Source organism: Equus caballus, chromosome 14, assembly GCF_041296265.1.
Source record: "Equus caballus isolate H_3958 breed thoroughbred chromosome 14, TB-T2T, whole genome shotgun sequence".
Taxonomy (NCBI): Eukaryota; Metazoa; Chordata; class Mammalia; order Perissodactyla; family Equidae; genus Equus; species Equus caballus.
The window spans coordinates 91948692-91968473 of NC_091697.1; the positions used below are offsets into that span (position 1 = coordinate 91948692).

Genomic DNA, 19782 nt, shown 5'->3' on the forward strand with positions numbered 1-19782 from the left:
GGTATCACACTCCCTGATTTCAAAATATTCTACAAAGCTATAGTAACAAAAACAGCCTGGTACCAGCACAAAAACAGACACACAGATCAATGGAACAGAATTGAAAGCCCAGAATTAAACCCACATATCTATGGACAGTTAATTTTCAACAGGGGAGCCAAGAACATACAATGGAGAAATGAAAGTCTCCTCAATAAACGGTGTTGGGAAAACTGGACAGCCACATGCGAAAGAATGAAAGTAGACCACTATCTTACACTCCAGTTGGATTAACTCAAATTGGATTAAAGACTTGAATGTAAGACCTGAAACCAAGAAACTTTTAGAAGAAAACATAGGCAGTACGCTCTTTGACATCAATCTTAGCAGCATGTTTTCTAGAGTACCATGTGTGACCGGGCAAGGGAGACAATAGAAAAAATACCTAAATGGGACTACATCAAACTAAAAACTTCTGCATAGCAAAGGAAACCATCAACAAAACAAAAAGACAACCTAACAATTGAGAGAAGATATTTACAAACCATATATCTGCTAAGGAGTTAATATTCAAAATATATAAAGAACTCACACATCTCAACAACAAGAAAACTAATGACTCATTTAAAAAATGGGAAAAAGATCTGAACTGACGTTTCTCCAAAGAAGAAATACAGATGGCCAACAGGCACATGAAAATATGTTCAACATCACTAACGATCAGGGAAATGCAAATCAAAACTACAATGAGATATCACCTCACTCCAACAGAACACCTATAATTAAAAGACAGGAAATAACAAGTTGTTGGAGAGGTTGTGGAGAGAAAGGAACCCTCATACACAGCTGGTGAGAGTGCAGACTGATGCAGCCACTATGGAAAACAGTATGGAGATTCCTCAAAAAATTAAGAATAGAATGCCATATGATCCAGCCATTCCACTGCTGGGATTTCTCCAAAGAACATGAAAACATGAATGCATAAAGATATATGCACCTCTATGTTCATTGCAGCATTATTCACAATAGGCAAAACTTGGAAGCAACCTAGGTACCCATCAAGGGAGGAATGGATAAAGAAGATGTGGCATATATACCCAGTGGGATACTACTCAGCCATAAAAATCAATGAAATCTGGCCATTTGTGATGACATGGATGGACCTTGAAGGTATTATGCTAAGCAAAATGGGTAAGAGGGAGAAAGTGACATACCATATGATCTCACTGATAAGTAGGAGACAAAAATAACAATGAACAATCACAGAGAGACAGATTGGATTGACGGTTACTAGAGGGTAAGAGGGAACGGAGGAGGGGAAAAGAGGTGATTAGACACATGTGTATGATGTTGGATTGCAATTAGTCTTTGAGTGGTGAACATGATGTAATCTACACAGAAATGGAAATATAATGATGTACACCAGAAATTTATATCACATTACAAACCAATGTTACCACAATAAAGATAAAAAACAAGATAATACTGTACATTACTAAATACTTTGTAGGCCTATTTATTTTTCAAATGTAGTTACTTTCCCCCTCTGTCCATTGATATTCCTAAATTGTGCTATATGAAAGGCTAGTTTCCCTGGGTACTGAGTAATAAAGTGACACCATGGTCAAATACATTTTACAATGCTGTGTCAAACAAGGGTAAACAGTTTTCTTGATTGTAGAACTTCCTGGAGGGTTTGATATATTGATATGCTTCTGAAATTTGAGAGAAGATTATAATATGCAAAGTGTCTTACATGTATTTGACAGGAGAATCCATTTGTCCCCAAATATTTAAATGGCCTACTATTTCACAAGATGTACTAGTAGGAGAAAATGTTTTAGACATTTTCCTGCCTGAATTTCTGCTCTGAAAAGTCATTCAAGTATATCCAAGCTCTATATAGCCTATTTGGCAGAGCTAATGGCGTTTTCAAAGGCCATGCCATACTATTAAAGATCTAGCATAGGTATTTTTCAGGGAAAAAAATTCTACAGCCTCTTGAGGAATCAAATTAAGAATCTAATTTTAAGTATAGCCTTCTTATACCTAGCTAAATCCTCTGTATTTCAAGTTCAGTCGACTTCCTCTTACGCAACATAATTTTGTTACAGTATTTTGTCACACCCATAAAATTTGAAAGTTGGAATATGAATCGTTTCATGTCTTCATTTGTTTGCTAACTCAACAAGTTTTCATACAATATATTAAACTATTTTTGTTTGATGATAAATCTAAGTAAATTTTTCTAATCAAATTATCTTGTATCTTACACAGAGAAAGCAAGTCAGCTAATAACTGGATATATAGTTGTTGGAGGAAATTAAAAACAAATCCTCCAAGTAGGGAATAGTTATACAACTATATTGGGAAAAGCATCAAGTACCTGCTCTTTTTTCACCAAAATAATGTCATTTTTTAAGCAAGTAAATGACAAACTTTTATTTTTAAAAATTGAAAGATGTTTTTCTTTTTTCCTTATTTCCTCCTGGGACTTACTTTATTGTGCTGGTAAGGACCAGAAAATTACTCTTCCTGCGGCTCCCTGATCTTTTATAAAGTTAACCAAGAAGTGAACAAATAGCAAATAAAAGATCATCAGTCTTTTACATAATCACTTTTTCCTGGGACTGCACACACATCTGTGGTCTGCCTTAACCACTGAAAATTGACATTTTCTATATCCTCGGGTTAGCATGACATTAACTGGAGCATCACATTCTGCTAGTATCTCTTTCCCTTATTATTTCTATGCATCTTAAGCTATTTTTAAAGTCATGCTGTTGAACATGTCATGACTGAGTATGAGCGAGTCCAAATATCAGAACTTTTAATATGAATACAAATGTCAGATGGCAGGCAGGCCCTTGTTGGTTGAATTGGATAACAGAGAGCACATCCCACGTCCAGCTAATGCTAGAATGCCATCTCAACCAAGTGTCCTTGTAAAGGTACAAGCATAACGGCACTGACAAAGTTTCAATGAATTCAGGAAAACATAAATATTTCAGGTTAATTTTGAGAAGGAAGTAAAGCTTCAAATGTATAAAGTCCAGTGTCAACCTAAATATGATGTGAAAGAAACTTGTGACTGTCTCTTCCTAGATAATTTAAAGATCAGTTTCAGATTATCAGGGACTAGTTTGAATGCAATAAATTGAAGATAAAATAACATCCATTCCATCGTTTTTGTTGTTGGGTTTTACATCCATTCTCCTTATTGGGTAGCGTGTAAGAAAAAGCATTTAAATTTTCAGTAATCCAATTCACAAAGTAATCACAGGTGATAGAGTCCTCTTAACAGTCACATTTTTAAGTTTTCAGGCAAGCAGTTGTTGAAGGAAATTATTGGAAACCAGATGACCCCAGGGTCCCGAGCCTTTTGACACAACAAATTTAGAGCATCAAATACAGGTGCATAACCAATCAGATTCTTATTATCTGGGCCTGCTAGAAAGAAATGTCCTGACTTCATTTTGGACTGACCTTCATTTTGCCATTCAACTGAAAATAATAATACTTAATGTGAGCTATATAAAGACTTATTTTGCCTTTGCAGCATTCTGTGCTCTGAGCAATGTCAATCCATACTTCTTTTATTTGGGCGATTCACTTTCTCTTTGAGTCTGTGGAAGAACACCAGCAGAGGGAAGGATACTTAGTAGAGTGGCGGTATATAAATAGCTCTGCCGAGAGCATTACAAAAGCTCTGTTGTGCTATCACACAGCAGAGCCAATAATGTACAATATGAAAAATCCCTGCCAAGTGCACAGAGAATACAGACAATGTTTGCCATTTCTCTGATCGGCTGTTTGTTATGTGTTGCAAGAGTTTATAGCTATAGAGTCAGAAAAGTCTACCACACCCCAAAGTCTTTCTATTAGAACAATAATAACAACAACATAAACCATAAACACACACACACACACCCTTAAAGATATCAGAACAGCATCATCAATAACAAAAAAACAGTGGGTGGGAGCGGAATTGAAACACAAACGTTTCTATAGAAATAGAAATAGAATTTTCACAAAGTACCAAAGCCTTGTATAACCACTTCCTTGAAGATGTCTTCCATTTTCTGAAACCACATCAATCCACCTATTTGTAGAAGAGTTAGAATATCAAGACATCTAAGGAAAAATCATACCTTGAAAAATCACATATGAGGCAAGTACTTTTAAAATACTAAAAACTCTCCTCCATGAAAAGTTAAAATTTTATTTTCGGAAGATGGACTCCAAAATCAGTATCAGTGATTTTTGTTTTCAAAATGTGATTCAGACACATAGCAAGAAAATAAGACACTTGAAAGCGACCACTTAAGATTCTCTTTGACTTTATCTCCTATATTTGAAGATGTCATTGTATCTATGTGAATGGCAAATACACGTTCTGGGCATTTTTTATTTTAGCTACTTTCAACAAGCATTTGAAATCTTTTATGAGAAAATTTTCCATGAAAATTATATATTTTTATTATAAGAGCCTAAAATAACATTTCAATAAGATCTTTTCAAGTTTCTCGTCTTCTCACCCAAATCTCTCCTTTGTTTCCTTTCCTGTGACTCTCCCCTCATTTATTTCACCTCTAGACCTCTGATCCCCTCTCTCCTCTTCAGCTTTTGTCTTTCTTTTTTCCAGTCACATCTAAAATCATCTACAATTCCTCTTTTGTTTTTATCTTTATTTTATATATTGCTACTTCTGTATTTCCCTCTTCTTTCTTGATTTCTGGCTCCACCCTTTTCTTTCTCTATTTTCTCTGTCTCTCCTGTCTCGGTTTTACACTATTTACTTCCCCCTCACCAAAAGCATGAGGCTGCAGTAGAAATTTTTTGAAATGATACCTTATAAATGTTTTCGGGTTGTAGAGAACAGATTCCATTGTATGAAAATTTCCATTAGCGGAATCCAATCATACTTTATAGCCGAGTTCAAAATTCACCTCCACTGTGCAACCTTCTGTCTTTCCTTGGAAAAAAAATGTTTGCTTTCCTATCTGCCCCAAAAGAACCGTACATACAGTGTTATTGGAGAACTTGTCATGTTATATTATAGAAAATGGTTTACATATTCATTTGGCCTAGTCAAGTGTGAACTACATGATTGGAAGATATATGGCTTACATGTCTCCTTATTCCCTGTATCCAAAATCATATCTTCAATTCAGCAGGTCCTTAATAAACAAAAGTTGAAGGAACACATATACACAAGTTGTTCTAAGTTTAGAGCCTTGCTTTTCATTTATTGGGAAGTCACTTAACCTATACAAACTCAGATTACTAATTTATAAATTATAAATAATTACTTCCTGGGGTGATAAAATAATTCATTTAAAGTACTTAGCACAATATCTGGCATATAGTAAGTGCTCAATTTGTGTTAGCTATTTGCTCCTTGGAAGGTGGACCTCTCCTGATATCAATAGTTTGGATATACTTATAATTTCTCTTAAAATAAAACTGTTAGAATTCTCTCAAATACTTTTTTTAATGATCAACATCATCCTGCAAATGTTCTGTTGGATGTCTCATTAAATGATACATGGATTCCCTAAAGGTGAAGATGAGGACTTGCAACTTTTCTGTAATGGGCATCACTAGGGAGCTGGAACTCCAGATGGTTCACGGCAGAGCCAGCTGTCCAGGGAGCATTGCTTGACAAGAGCTATGGTCCACAGAGAACAGTGAAAAGTTAAAGGGCCCATCTGAAAGTCTGGCTCAGTGGCCTAGGGTAAGACTACGTGCACATCAAATATGAGATCCATCATTTGATCCATTCATGAGTTGTGCATTATTAGTCCATTCAGTGTATTGTATGATTGTAAATTCTACTACAATAGAGAAGAAACTAGCTAACACTTGCTTTGTATATAATCATCCTTTTCTGGAGAAACCTTATTTTCTTTTTCATACCTTTAAGGAAAAAAAAAGTGACAACATAAATTATACCAAGAACAAGATATAGATTCTTGGTATTGTGTCTGAAATAAATATATCTATGCAAACGATTTTTTTGCACATTGCTCCTGATAGCCTATTGTTTGCACTATGGGTGGAATCCAAGAAAACTTCATAAATCTTGTTTCTTTCTGGTAATTGGGAAATTTTACTTTCATTTTTTGCCTCACATGTCCAACTGCCTTTTCAAAAATGTCCCTAAATCTTCATATTTCTGAAATGGCCAAAAGAAAAGAATCTAGGTTGTTTCCTTTCCCCAGATGCCTTAAATATATGGACCTTGGTTTAGATGTTACCCAAATCTATTCTTTTCCACTCACCTTGTCTATTTCTCTGCTCTGTATCATTATGCCTTTGTCCTGAAAGATATCACTTTGCACGTATATCAATCAAAGCTCATCCTGACTTGTTTTGTAAAATAATTTTCCTAATTCCTCAAGGTCATTTTTATTTTTACTGTGACTTCTCTCAACTAATTAGCCTCTACAATAGCTTTGATGTATATAGTACCCCATACATTTGAAAAAAGTGCTTGGTTCCTTTTCTCTTTCTCTGATGAACGTATATTTCCAGAAATAGCAAGCATTACCTTCCCTTCCTTCTAGGGCCCTACAAGATTTTCTACTGGCCTTGCCTTCTCCTTATCTAGCCCAGAATCCTCGGTCAATGACTTAAGTCTCTCTCTTGCCAGCATCTCAAGTCCTTTGGACTCATACTTCCTCTGTCCATGTCCTGAAAACATTTAGCCCTGGATAAGCCCAGTCGTCCACTCTGTTCATTTCTACCTACTAAGCAGTGGAAGAGAAAAATCACAAAATCACGACATTTGGTGCTTTTACAAATATATAGCTTCTGATTTTAACAATGCCTTCTAGGTTGATGTGTAATTTTTAATGCTTTTTACTAGCACACTTTTCCATTTCTAGAGCATCTGTTCCAAAAATTCCATTGTTCCTTTTAAACTAGTATTAAATGTTTACCTACTGACTCCCAGTATATATTTGCCTCTTATTTTGTAGAGAAAATCAAGATCGTCTGGAATTTATTTCAACTTCCTGCCTCTTACCTTTTTTAAAAAACTATTCACTCCTCAAACATCATAACCTTGTCCCATGCTGCTTTCAGGAAAGAAACAGCCCTATTCCTATTCAAGAATAGACCTTGACCTCTTCTCAAGATCAATAGTGCTATTCAATGATCCAGTTTTTACTGATCAACATCATAATAGAAAAGAAACAGGGAGTTTTGCACAAAGTGTTTAATATCAAGGACCAACTTTATTCTGAAAGATACACTTCTACCTTTATTGGTGTTAAGTATCTTGTAAATTCAAAGGAATATTTCATGCAATTGATTTCTTGAATGGTTTTCCTCTCAACTGGATTCTTTCACTCATCTTCCATTGAAAAAGAAAGAGAAAGGAGAAAAGTAAAATTTTAAAAAATATTTCTTGCTTGCCCACTATGTCACACCTTTTTCTTTTTCATTTCTTGTTCCTTTTAGAATCAAGCTTCTAAAGGAATAATATATATCCACTGTTCAAATTCCACAATTCCAAGTCACTTCTTAACCACTCACATTTGACTCTTCTTCACTAAAATTGCCTTTGTTAAGATCAGTAATCACCTCCTAACCCCCAAAGCCAAGGGTCACTTTTAAGCGCTCATTTTCCTTGATCCCAGAGATGCTTTTGACACTGTTGACCATTCCCATTTCTTTGAAGGTTTTTTCTCTCTTTGATAATGCAACATTCTTTTGTTTCTCTACTTACTTTCTGACCACACTATTTGTCCTCCTTTTGGAAATCTGCCACATCTGCAAGGCTCTAAAATTTTTATCTACCTCCAGTGCCCCCTGCTTAGTTCATTCTAATCTCACATTACTCACTCTCGGTGTAATCTCATTCTAATTCCTGACAACATCAAGTGATCTCTGTCTCTTGACAGATCTCTTTACAGAGCTATGACTCTCTGTTATAACTTGCCATAATGCATTTTTATCCATATTTCCTGTTAACCTCCAGTTAAATGTTCTCAAGTTACACATCCTCTTTTACTCTTACATGTTTTCTCCCTCCATATGTTTTATCAAAAAGGTGCTATCCTCCAACTAGTTGTCCAAGTCAGAAACTTCTTCTGAGGCAGCCTTGATGGCCTAGTGGTTAAAGTTCGATGTGCTCCACTTTGGCAGCCTGGGTTCAGTTCCCAGCACAGAGCCACACTGCTTGTCTGTCAGTAGCGATGCTGTGGTGGCGGCTCACATAGAAGAAATAGAAAGACCTACAACTAGAATATACAACTATGTACTGGGGCTGTGGGCAGGAAAAAAGAAACCTGCTTCTCTTTCCCTTTCATTCTCCAGGCAGTCAGTAACCTAAAGCAACTTGCAAATTCCTCCTGTCTTCTCAATCTGACTCATACCACCTTAATCAGTTTCCTCTTGCCTTGATTAGAGCGATATCATTCTGACTCCAATCTCTTTCAAAATGCACTTAGAATGGGTTTTCTAAGACAGCTATGGTTTCTACAATCTACAGGATGAAGTCCATCCCCTTACCCATGCTTTTCAAAGTCCCTTACCACTCCTGTCATTTTTCTCAGCACTCTTCTGCATCTCTCTAATCTTGCTTTACTAGACATCATAGTGTACCTATCACGGCTTCTGCTGGGCACATGCTTCCCTCTTCCTGAAATGTCCTTCTTTTTCTTCCAAATTCTCAAACAACATTCAAGATACAGCTGAAAGTTGTCTCTGAGGCAACTACTTTGCTGTCTCTTAGCTTGCTTGCTAAAGGATTGCTTGTTTGCCTTTGGTCAGTACAAGGTAATAAGCTTCTCGGCTAGAAGGAGTTTGCCTTTTTCATCTGGTCTGGAGCCTGGTTTGTAGCAGCCACTTAATAGATGTGCACTGATAAACGGCATTCTCTTCTCTCAACATTGAACTTAACTTCTCTCTTTGGTTTAAATAGACTATTAAAATCTCCAGCTCACCCCTACAAGTTTCATAATTCTTTTAGTCAATCACATTATACCTAGTTTGCTAATGGCAATATTAAGTTTTTTCATTTAAAAACAATCATGAGGCTTAGCTCACAAAATCTGTGGGCATAAGCTGAAGCTTATTAGTGCAAAAATAAATTAACAATGAAAGTAGAGGTATATCTTGGGCCAGATCTATTGAAAATGTATGACACTATTTAGAAGAGCTAATTTATAAGCTGATATTAGAAACATACTAAATGTTCATATCATTAATAATATGTAGAAAATTGGTAACTGACTTGCAAACTTAACTGGAAATATTTTTGAAATTAAGGGCTTCTGATGTCAAAGGAAGAACTTAATAAGACTAAATTGTTTTTCTCATAGTCTGTCCTCCTATTAAAAGTGTGAATGGCAATGAAAATCCAATTAATTCAAAAATACTCTTTTTATCCTTAAATTTTAGAACTATAATCATATTTTGGCTCACAGATATAAATCTATTTTCTAATGGAAGTTTCAAGGAAAAAGGGTATAATAGGTGACTTTTAGCTTGGCATTCTTATGAGTCCTTATTTCAGTGTCTTTCTCCACTCTTACAAAGCCCACATCCCACCTACCACTCTCTCTCTCCTCCCCCTCTAGGCAGTGAGACCAAATTTCTGAACTTACTAGCATGATAGAGTAATAAAGGATTGAGGTTACACTCCTTCATTATAACTTATATTTGAACATGAGACTCTAAAAGACTAAAGAACCTTCAGGATCCAAAGGAATTATACTCAAATGTATATTTTAGACTCTGACTAGCAATTGGTGAAAATGTTTTTGTTTGGGAGAATGGGGTGAGAAGATGATATTTAATGTTGCCTAAATTATAACAATTACTCATAAGACCAGATGTAGTGTTAATTTCCTGAAAAACATATCAGACCTGGTTTGAAAACAGGCCTTTAAGTTGCTTTTTTTGTTTTTGAAGAAGATCAGCCCTGAGATAACTACTGCCAATCCTCCTCTTTTTGCTGAGGAAGACTGGCCCTGAGCTAACATCCATGCCCATCTTCCTCTACTTTATACGTGGGACGCCTACAACAGCATGGCGTTTGCCAAGCAGTGCCATGTCCCCACCCGGGATCCAAATCAGGGAACCCCAGGTTGCCGAGAAGTGTTGTGCCACTGGGCCGGCCCCTAAGTTGCTTTTTAAAAGTTAATTTTATTTTTTTCAACATTGAGGAAATTAGGATTAAATGATATACTGGTGAGCACAGAAAATATCATTCAGCAACCAAAAAACAAACACGATTCCTAAGATGATAAGTGGGGGCTTAGGCAACATTTCATGGGAGCTTTAAAGAAGATTTCAAAAGAAAAGAGAAAAAGAAAAGTTCTTAAGGATATTTTGTCTACAAGAAATGTTGATTGGTGCTTACCTCAACACACACTTGGAGGGAGGTGTAGGGACCGCAGGAGCACGAATAGTTTTTTTTAGCACTTTTATACAAGTTATTTAAAGTCATAAACCACATTTACTCATTGCTTTCTCAACTCACAAGGAAAAAAAAACGCAAAGATGGATAACATTTAAAGTAAGATAAATGATAAAGGGGCAGTATCTTGAATCTATCATTGACTGTTGCCTATACTTGTAAACCAGTTTTGGAGTGGGAGTATAATTATTAGAGGATTTTTATGTTTCTCTTCCTTGAGCTGAGGATCAATAGCATGTGAGCTAAAGGGAGAATTTTCCCTGAGTTAGAGAGTTTTAGTAAATATCAACCTACTAAACCCTGGTGGAAATTTGGATTGCTATTTACAAATGTAGAAAGTAAAAAGAAAAAAAGAATGCTATTCTTCAAAAGTCTATTTGAAAGTTGGACACGATAATAAATTGCAGGTTGATTTAAAATTATTTAAATGACAAATATATCTTTAAACTCTGGTCTCACAAAGTGGTTTTTAAGGTATATCTGTATCCTATTAATCATTGTAACCCCAATCTCCAGCAAAATGTCTAGCATGTAGTCATGCTCAATAAATATTTTCTAAATAAATGGTGAAATCCATAAGTTTCATTGATTTTGCTGCTAATAATAATGCTTATTGAGTGCTTACTATGTACCAGGCATTGGAACTAGCATGTGGAACAAGGGTTTTCTGTGCTATATCTTTTTTAATCCTCATGGCAACACTATGAAGTAAGCGGAATTGTGATCCTCAGCTGAAATATAAGGTAAATGAGGTATTCAGAGATGAAGTAATTTCTCCAACTAGTGAATGATGGAGTCACACACAAGCAGACAGGCTTCAGAACCCCTGCACTTAATCACTAAGCCATATCTCTTCTGCATCTTCTGCTGTCTCTTTTGGCACTCTCATTCATTTAACAAACATTTATTGAGTGCCTTTTAAGTGCTAAGTGCTGTTATAAGCACCGAGGTTAAAAGAATGAAGCAAACACCAAGTATTCATGCTCTAGTTAACCTTATTATATTGGGAAGAGGGACAGGGAAGGGGGGAAAATTAAACAAACATGAGGAAAAAATGAAATTAAAGCAGAAGAAAGGGGCCCAAGTGTAACAGTACAGTTGTTATTTTAGATAAGGAGTCAAATAAAGTCATTCAGTTAAGGTGATATTTGACCAGAAACATGAAGAAAGGAGGAAGCAAGTAATGCAAATATGTGAAGGGAACCTGTCCGAGTCAGGGTAAGCACTCGTGGCAGTGGGCATCTGGCATCTTCAGAGAACACTGAGGTGACCAGAGTGGCCAGAAGAGATGAGAAAGGGGGAGAGAGAAGACAAAGAGAACAAAGTTGTACTGGGAGGAGCCAGAGAGCCTTCTAGGCCATGATATAAAGAATCGGATTTTATTCTGAATTGTTTAGGGAGCCATTTGAGGGCTTTGAGAAGTGTAACGATTCAAAAAAGAATAAACAAAGAGACCTACTTCTTTTTATTGTATAGACAATAGACTGCCCATGATAGATTATACAGAAATACGAAAAATACATGTTCAGAAATGTTACAAAATTAAATGTTTTGTTCCTGTAACTCAGTGCCTCTTAGGCTTAATCTGTTGAGCTGAGAAAATCTAACCAAAAAGGAGAAAAGTTCTGAATTAGACAAGATCACTCCCAGGGCCATTGGCATTTATTTACATGTGGTCCTCTTTTTCAGGCTACATACACTCCCTGGACCATTTCTTTTCTCATTATCTCATTTATCGGCTATATATTGGTAACTTACAGACCAATAATTCCAACCCAGACTGCTCTCTTCAGCTTCATATCCACATATCAAAACATCCTTCTGTCACTCTTCTTGAATATCCCCCTCAAAAGCATTTTGAACTTCATGTGTCTAAAACTAAACTCTTCACCTTCTCCTATAAACTCTATTCCCTCTTAAATTCCTTGTATTGGTAAATTATATCACCATCCACTTATCCAAAGACATAGACCTGAGTCTGCTTATTCTTTCATTCAAGACTACTATGTATCAGAAATGATACTGAGACCAGGGGATGCAGGTATGAACAAAACAAGAACGGATTTCAACACATGAATCTTTGAGGCTAGTGGAGCATGTGGTCAAGAAACAAACAGTCACACAAATGACTAGATATACAAAAAAAGCACGAGGTACTGAAAGGTTATGTTATTTGGGCTGAGAAATTGGAAAAGATCTCCCAGGGTAATTTCCATTGAATCTGAATCATGGAGTCTTAAATAGGTGTTAAAATCAATGAAGATTGGATAAGGTTGGAGGAAAGAGAGAGACAGGTTACAGAGGGTAGGGAAGAGAATATATTTTAGATTTTAGGCAGAAGGAGCCATTCAAACAAATGTCCTAGGAAGATAGCAGATAATAAAAAGAGAAGAGAGTTCAGGATGGAGGTCTGAAAAACATCAGTTACTAGAGATTGTTTAAAAAAAAAAAGTAGAAAAGCAGCAGTCAGAGACTGAAAAAGAAAGCCAGAGCAGAGAAAAATCAGGAGAACGTGATGATACTGAAAAAAGGAGTTGCTAAATGAAACTGAGAAATCAAAAATCAAGTAACACAAAGACTGAAAATTGTCCATTGGATTTGTTAACATGGAGATCAGTAAAGATCTCAACAAGAGCAACTTTATGGGCACGAGGGCAGAAACAACCAGAATTGAACAGTTTTTGAGAGTGACTAGAACTCTCAGGAATCTATACAATAAAGATAAAAAACTAAATAGAAAATCTCAAACATCTTGAAGAGGCAATACGTTTAGTAAGAAACTTGATTGGCCAAGAAAACATAGGAAAAGATGCTCAACCTTCTTAGTAATCAAGGAAATTCAAGAAGTTATTTTTTCACACACCAGCACATCAGATTAACAAAAAATATCCCTTTTTGACAACATCAAGTATTGATAATACTTGATGAATATACAATAATATGAAACTGCCAGAATATTTACACACTGGTTACGGTGCAGACCTTGGAAATAATTTGCCTTTAAATAGAAAAGTCGAAGATACCCATGTTCTGTGACCCAAAAATGCCCCAGAGGAATTTGTGCACATGTACACTATGTGTACACACACTAGAATGTACATATGCACAGTATTATTTTTAATAGAACAAAACCTATAAATAAATGTCTACCAAAAATCAAATAGATAAATATATTGTGGTATAACAATATGTCAGAGTATATGTATTTGTAAAAATAGATAAAATGTAGCTACACATAGCAACATAGATGAATTTCAAAAATATAGTTGAGTGAAGTTGATATCACAGAAGAATACTGCAGTATGATTCAATGTGTAAAATGTTACCAAGCAGGCAAAACTGAACAATAGTGTGTAGTAAATCAATAAAGAAAAACATGGAAAAGAAACAAAAAATTCAACACAGTACCGACCTTATGGCATTGTATATGATATAGCACAAGGGGGATATGAAAGACATTAGAAATTTTAAGTTGCTGGTAATGTTCTATTTATGACAGCTAATTAATACATGGGTATTCATTTTATTGTCACTTGCTTCTTTGAATGTATGGTATATTTTTTGACTATTTTTTTTAAAGAATGACTGATAAGGTAAGAAGGGACTAGAGAAAGTGTACACTGTCCTTTGAAGAATCTTATGAAAGGAGAAAGAGTGATAAGAAGAGGATGTGAGGTCTAAGTCAATTTTTATAAGATGCCTTGTAATATAACTGAATAGGGTCTAGGAGTGACGCCATGATTACAGATCCAGGAAGATAGCATACACTCTGAAACAGGTGAAAGGAGAACATAAGTCAAGAGAAATTTGCATGGCTTCCCTTTTCTTATTTATTAATTGAGGACATAACTTTATTTCAAATAGATGTATGTGATAAAGGACCTAAGAACATATATCTCAACCTTTTTTGGAAGGAAAGTATAGACTAAACTCAACTGCTTAAGCCCTTTATGACTTATTTCTGCATGTCTCCTTTTAAAAACTTCCTATTACAGAACATTTTCATTGGATACAAGAGTAGACAGAACAAGTATAATAAACCCCTATGCATCAACTGTCCAGATTTAAACATTGTCAACACATGGCAATTTTATTTCATTTGTACCTCTGCTCATTTCTCCCACTTAATGTTATTTTCGAGCAAATCCTGGACATCACATCATTGAATTTGTAAACATTTTATATGCATTTTTTAAAAATGACCCTTAAAAAATCTTATCCACAACGCTACCACAATGTAATACATTAACAATAATCCTCAATATTATCAAATAGCCATAGCTGACTTCTTTTCAACACACATTCCAAAAAACTCACACTTTCCACCTCACCAGTGCTTACCTCTGATCAGTATTTAAATACAATTTAAAATAGATCTGCTGCATCCTTGACTTGCATGAGACAACATCAACTTCTAGTCAGCAAACCTATAGAGGTTCCCAAATATATACCACTTTCTCCAACTTGACTTTTTTTTAAAGGGAAGGATGTGTTCTTCTAGTTTTCCTGCTTGTGTTCTGAGTCACAAGTTATTCAAGTTAGTTTATATCCCAAGTAACTGGTAGTTCTGGACCCACTTATCAATCAGAATTTTACCACAATAATTAGAGTAATGTTTCATAGGAAGAGTTAAAAGAAAGTTGTAAGGAAAATGGAGATTAAAAAATATTCAAGTCTTTATAAAAAATTCATAGCGGAGATGAAATTTTGAGTTTTCATTGTGTACTTGGTGCAGAAAAAGAACTCAGTACATGCACAGAGAAGCATGTCAAAATGGTTCAGTTTGTTCCCAGGGCTCTGACACCAGCTGACTTAGATTAAATAGCAGTGAGCTGGAAAAGCATTCTGGGTATTGGTATGCAAATGAATTCACCAAGCATTTCTTCCTATGGCTTTGGAATTCCCACAGCCACACTACAATGAAACGTATATTTTAAAGTTGCATTTTAAGTAAGTAAATACAAGGCTAAAACTGTCCTTTCCACGGGCCAGATATAATCTTAATGGAGCTAAAAAATTTTTCTCTAAGAACAAAAATAATTTTTTAAGATAAATATGGTTTTTAAAGTGTTTTCAAAGATACATGGGAACATATACACATGGTACAATCTTTGATCCATAATTTCAGCCTCAACACACTGTAATAGCTTTCTCTGAGTCATAATAAGCATGCGTACAAAGCCACTAAAGATCAATGATTATTTGGATAGTAAGAAAACATTCTTTCTATAGCCTCTAGAGCATCAGTGTGGCTTTTAAAATAAATACTGTCTTAATCATTTAATATTACAAGGAACTAATAGCACTCTGAAGCAATAACTAATTTGAAAAAAAGGGGGAGGAAAAAATCATTCTCTCTCTAGTACAGAAATTCACATAGAGAATTTTAAAATATATTTATACTTGACACCCTGACTGTCAATTCTGTTTACACTAAAAAGAATGAATTATAATAAAGGCATCTCTGGCTCAGAGAAAATATTACAGCGGCAATGCTTTAGTAACGTGACACAGTGTCTTGATTTTTCTTAATGTTTAACTCCACCCCCTTCCCATTCTGCCCCCTGCCTTAAATAAAGTAGTCTTTAATTCTAAAATTATCAACTGAAATGCAAAGTGCATAATGCAAGCCATCCGTTTTCTGTGTAAGCCAAGATCACTTTGCAGCATACCCCTGCAGGGGACCTAACAGGGAATTTCCAAAACATTAATGTATTCAGAAGAAATGTCAAAATAAAGAAAGCCTGTAAACATTGTCTGTGGGAAGCTTTTTTGTGCCCTTCCAGAATGCAAAACGAACTCTCATTTTCCCACAGAAGTAGGATCTGTTTCTGCCATCTAGTGACAATAAGGCCAATGGGTGCTTGGAAAAGAAAAACATTTTCTAAATTGGCTCAACGAATCAATCCACAGCAACCAGAATTTTACACACACACGCAGGCATGTACTCACATACACATAAATTTTTTAGAAAGCAGTCTTTAACAGGGTACCCAGAGTGTAAGTGGTGTCCACATGTTCTTGACTAATCTCTGAAATAAGAGGAAAAAAAAAAAAAGATACTAGTACCTATACGTGCAGAATGCTTTTAAAGTGTGAAATCACTTTCACATGTGTTATCTTCACAAGCGTCCAAGAGGCATTTCCAGCACTGGTTGGAAGCCTGGGCTCTGGAGACAGACTATCTGAAGGCCAAGCTTACCTGCTCCCATATTTGAATCTTGTTAATGACCAACGCAAGTGCAGAATCAGCTCTCCTGGTTACTAGACTTTTGATCACTGACTGTCTCTCGCATCCTCCTATACATTCAGTTAGGTTACATGGCTGCATTATGGTGAAAGCAGAAAAGTGAAAGATCACCTTTATTTCAAATGTTTGATTAGGGAACTTCACATAATATTATATTATTCACAGGAATATTAATGTCTAGAGGCAAATATAGAACTATCTGGTGGTAGAGACACCCGTGGTCAAGGAAGGTGAGGCAGGAGGGGAATGATCTGAACAACAACTTACTGTCTTTCAGGGATTTTAGGTTCTCAGCTGCTGCTTGGAACTTGGGTTTGAAGGCTTATGGAGAAAGGAAATAAAAGCAGTAATTACCTGCTTATTTTTCTACAGTATTGTTCATTTCTCTCCTCACTTCTACCTAGTGAATAAAACAAAACCTCTCTATTTAGTTCAAACTGTTATTTTCCACATAAGACAGGATGGGAAAATACAGAGAAGGGAAAGATGGGCTTTTCCAGGAATATGTGAGTTCTATCCACAAACACTGGAGAGAAGGTGAATATGGCGGCATAGATGCAGGCTGGTGGAGGTGGAAGGCTCCTCTCTTTAATCTCTCCACTTTTCATATTTACATATCCCTGCTTCCAAGACCACATTTCCTGATTTTTATCCTACATCTCTGGCTGCTTATTTTCATATTCTGTACTGATTTTCTCTTATGTCTCCAACCCTTGCATGTTGGAACCCCAAGAATTCATTCTTAGGACTTATTCTGTTTCCTATCTTTTCTCCCACCTACAATGATCTTACTCAGCTTCATGGCTTTAAATACTATCTGTACCTAACTAACTCACAGATTTGTATCTACAGCCTCAATAATTTCTCTGAACTCTAGATTTGTATAGCCAACTACTCCACTGAGGTACCCATCTGAAAATATAACTGGTGTCCCCACATTAATATATCCAAAATGGAGCTCCTTGAGCTTCCTTCTGAAATTGGTACCCTCAATCCACCTTCTTAAATAGCAACTCCATCCCTCCAGTTGTCCAGACTATTTAGGTTGTTTATGGTGATATGATTTGAGCCTCTGGATGTAGCTGGGCCTGAAGCTACCACTAGGCTTCCTGGTTACAGCAGCCAATAACTTCTTTTCATTTGCCACTAAAAGAGCCTTGACTATTCTATTTCCATATGCTTAACCAACATCTCTTCATCATTTTGATCCCAGACTGGAAGTTTTGTCTTCTGGAAAATCTTCTCCAATCTCATCAGACTGGGTCAGGCACTCTTCTCGTGTGGTGTCAGACAGCATATACTTATATGCTAACAATGTGTTTTAGTCAGATTTGTCTAATTACTTAATTGCAAAATCCAAAGGCAAAAATTTCATGTGTGTTTTCATCATAGTCTCTTGTTTGCAAAACATATGTTATGTATTCAATAAATATTTGTTTAATTCTTGAATAATTATGAATCTTATCCCAAATTCAACTTACTAATTTAACCACTTATAAATTTAAATGCCTTAGGACACAAATAACAAAAAATCCAACTCTAATTTCTTAAACAGTATGAAAAGTTATCATCTTACATAGCAAGAAGTCTCTAGCAATACATCTCCAGGATCAGTATAGTCAGAGGTTTAACTGTCATGAAAGGTCTCAGCATCATATTTGTCCTCAAAATGATACCCTCATGATCATAAAGTGACTGCAGTAACTCCAAGCATCACCTCCAAACACGACAACATTTAGAGGAAGAAAGACACTATCACTTTCTTGAGTCCCTCTTTAAGACTGAGGGAGTGAGGGAGTCTTTGCCAGAAGTGCCTCCTAGACTGTCTCTTGTATCAATGGCCAGAACTGGCCATTCTGAACTCAATCCCTGGCAAGGGAGAATGGAAACACCTTGACTGTCCTGTAGCAATCATTCATTCAGAGTAGATTATTTATCAACCACCATATCACAACTTTATAAATTTGAATTAAACATCTGTCTAAATGTATGATAGTAAAATATCTTTCCAAACTATGTAACTGGAAGTTAAATTACTGAGCACATCCATCCCAACTCTCAGTGATTTTCATGGATTTATTTAAATAAACAGCTCAATTTATTGAGGTGGCAGCTCTCCTATGCCCATTGTTCCACTGTCTGATACGTGAATGAATGATGTACATGAACTGCTCCAATTTCGAGAAAGCATAAGTGCCAGTGTTTTTCTGGCATGTGTCTCACCTATAAAATTTCATGTGTGGGACCTTCGTGCCAGAGTGCATGTGCCAATTCCCCTGCTATTCACTCTGGTCTCTCCTGGTAGTTGCTGTCTAGGAACAGAAGTTGAGAGTTGGGAGATAGGGGAACAATACTTTGCCATCCTTCCAGGCTACACCTGTGAGGTGGGAGATGATGGGAAAGGAGCCCAAACTGGGAGAGGATTATATTTCAATAAATTCAAAATTAAATAGAAAGTTAAATAATACTCAGTCAACATGTATAGATTAGAGCTAGGTGAGAGAAATCTTTAGCTTTTCTCCTATGATGGCATAAATATCATAAACTCAATTAAACATCCAAAAGTCCAAAGAATACATACTGTTTTCCAACATTACCTCAGAACCTCAAAGGGCATAGCTAATCAAATCTGGAGAAATGGAAGCTCCTGTTACCTATAGCATCTTCCTTCCCTTTATCTTTTTTTTTTTTTTTTTTTAAGATTTCATTTTTTTCCTTTTCCTCCCCAAAGCCCCCCGGGACATAGTTGTATATTCTTAGTTGTGGGTCCTTCTAGTTGTGGCATGTGGGACGCTGCCTCGGCGTGGCCTGATGAGCGGTACCATGTCCCCACCCAGGATTCGAACCGACGAAACACTGGGCCGCCTGCAGCGGAGCGTGCGAACTTAACCATTCAGACACGGGGCTGGCCCCTTCCTTCCCTTTATCTTAATGCTCTCTCTCTGCTTCCTAAAGTCCATTTAGAACATTTTTAAAAGGATCTTTCAAACAGATGGCTAACAGTTTTTGAACACACACGATGTATAAAACACTGGTCATACACATTATCTCATTTAATTCACAAACCATGTTATACGAGCATGCATACTTTCATTTTACTGATAAAAACTGAGACCCAGGG

At 36.1% G+C, this 19782-nt stretch overlaps 1 long non-coding RNA gene across 2 annotated transcripts in view; it reads left to right on the forward strand.

The window, feature by feature from the left end:
- Nucleotides 1-3994: 3994 nt before the first annotated feature.
- Nucleotides 3995-19782, forward strand: part of LOC138917573 (uncharacterized) — a 33783-nt gene continuing 17995 nt past the window's right edge. The window contains exon 1 of one of the 2 annotated variants that reach the window (XR_011425760.1): nucleotides 3995-4150. This is a non-coding gene — a long non-coding RNA (uncharacterized lncRNA). The remainder of the gene's footprint in view (nucleotides 4151-19782) is intronic. The other variant, XR_011425761.1, reaches the window with a different exon arrangement.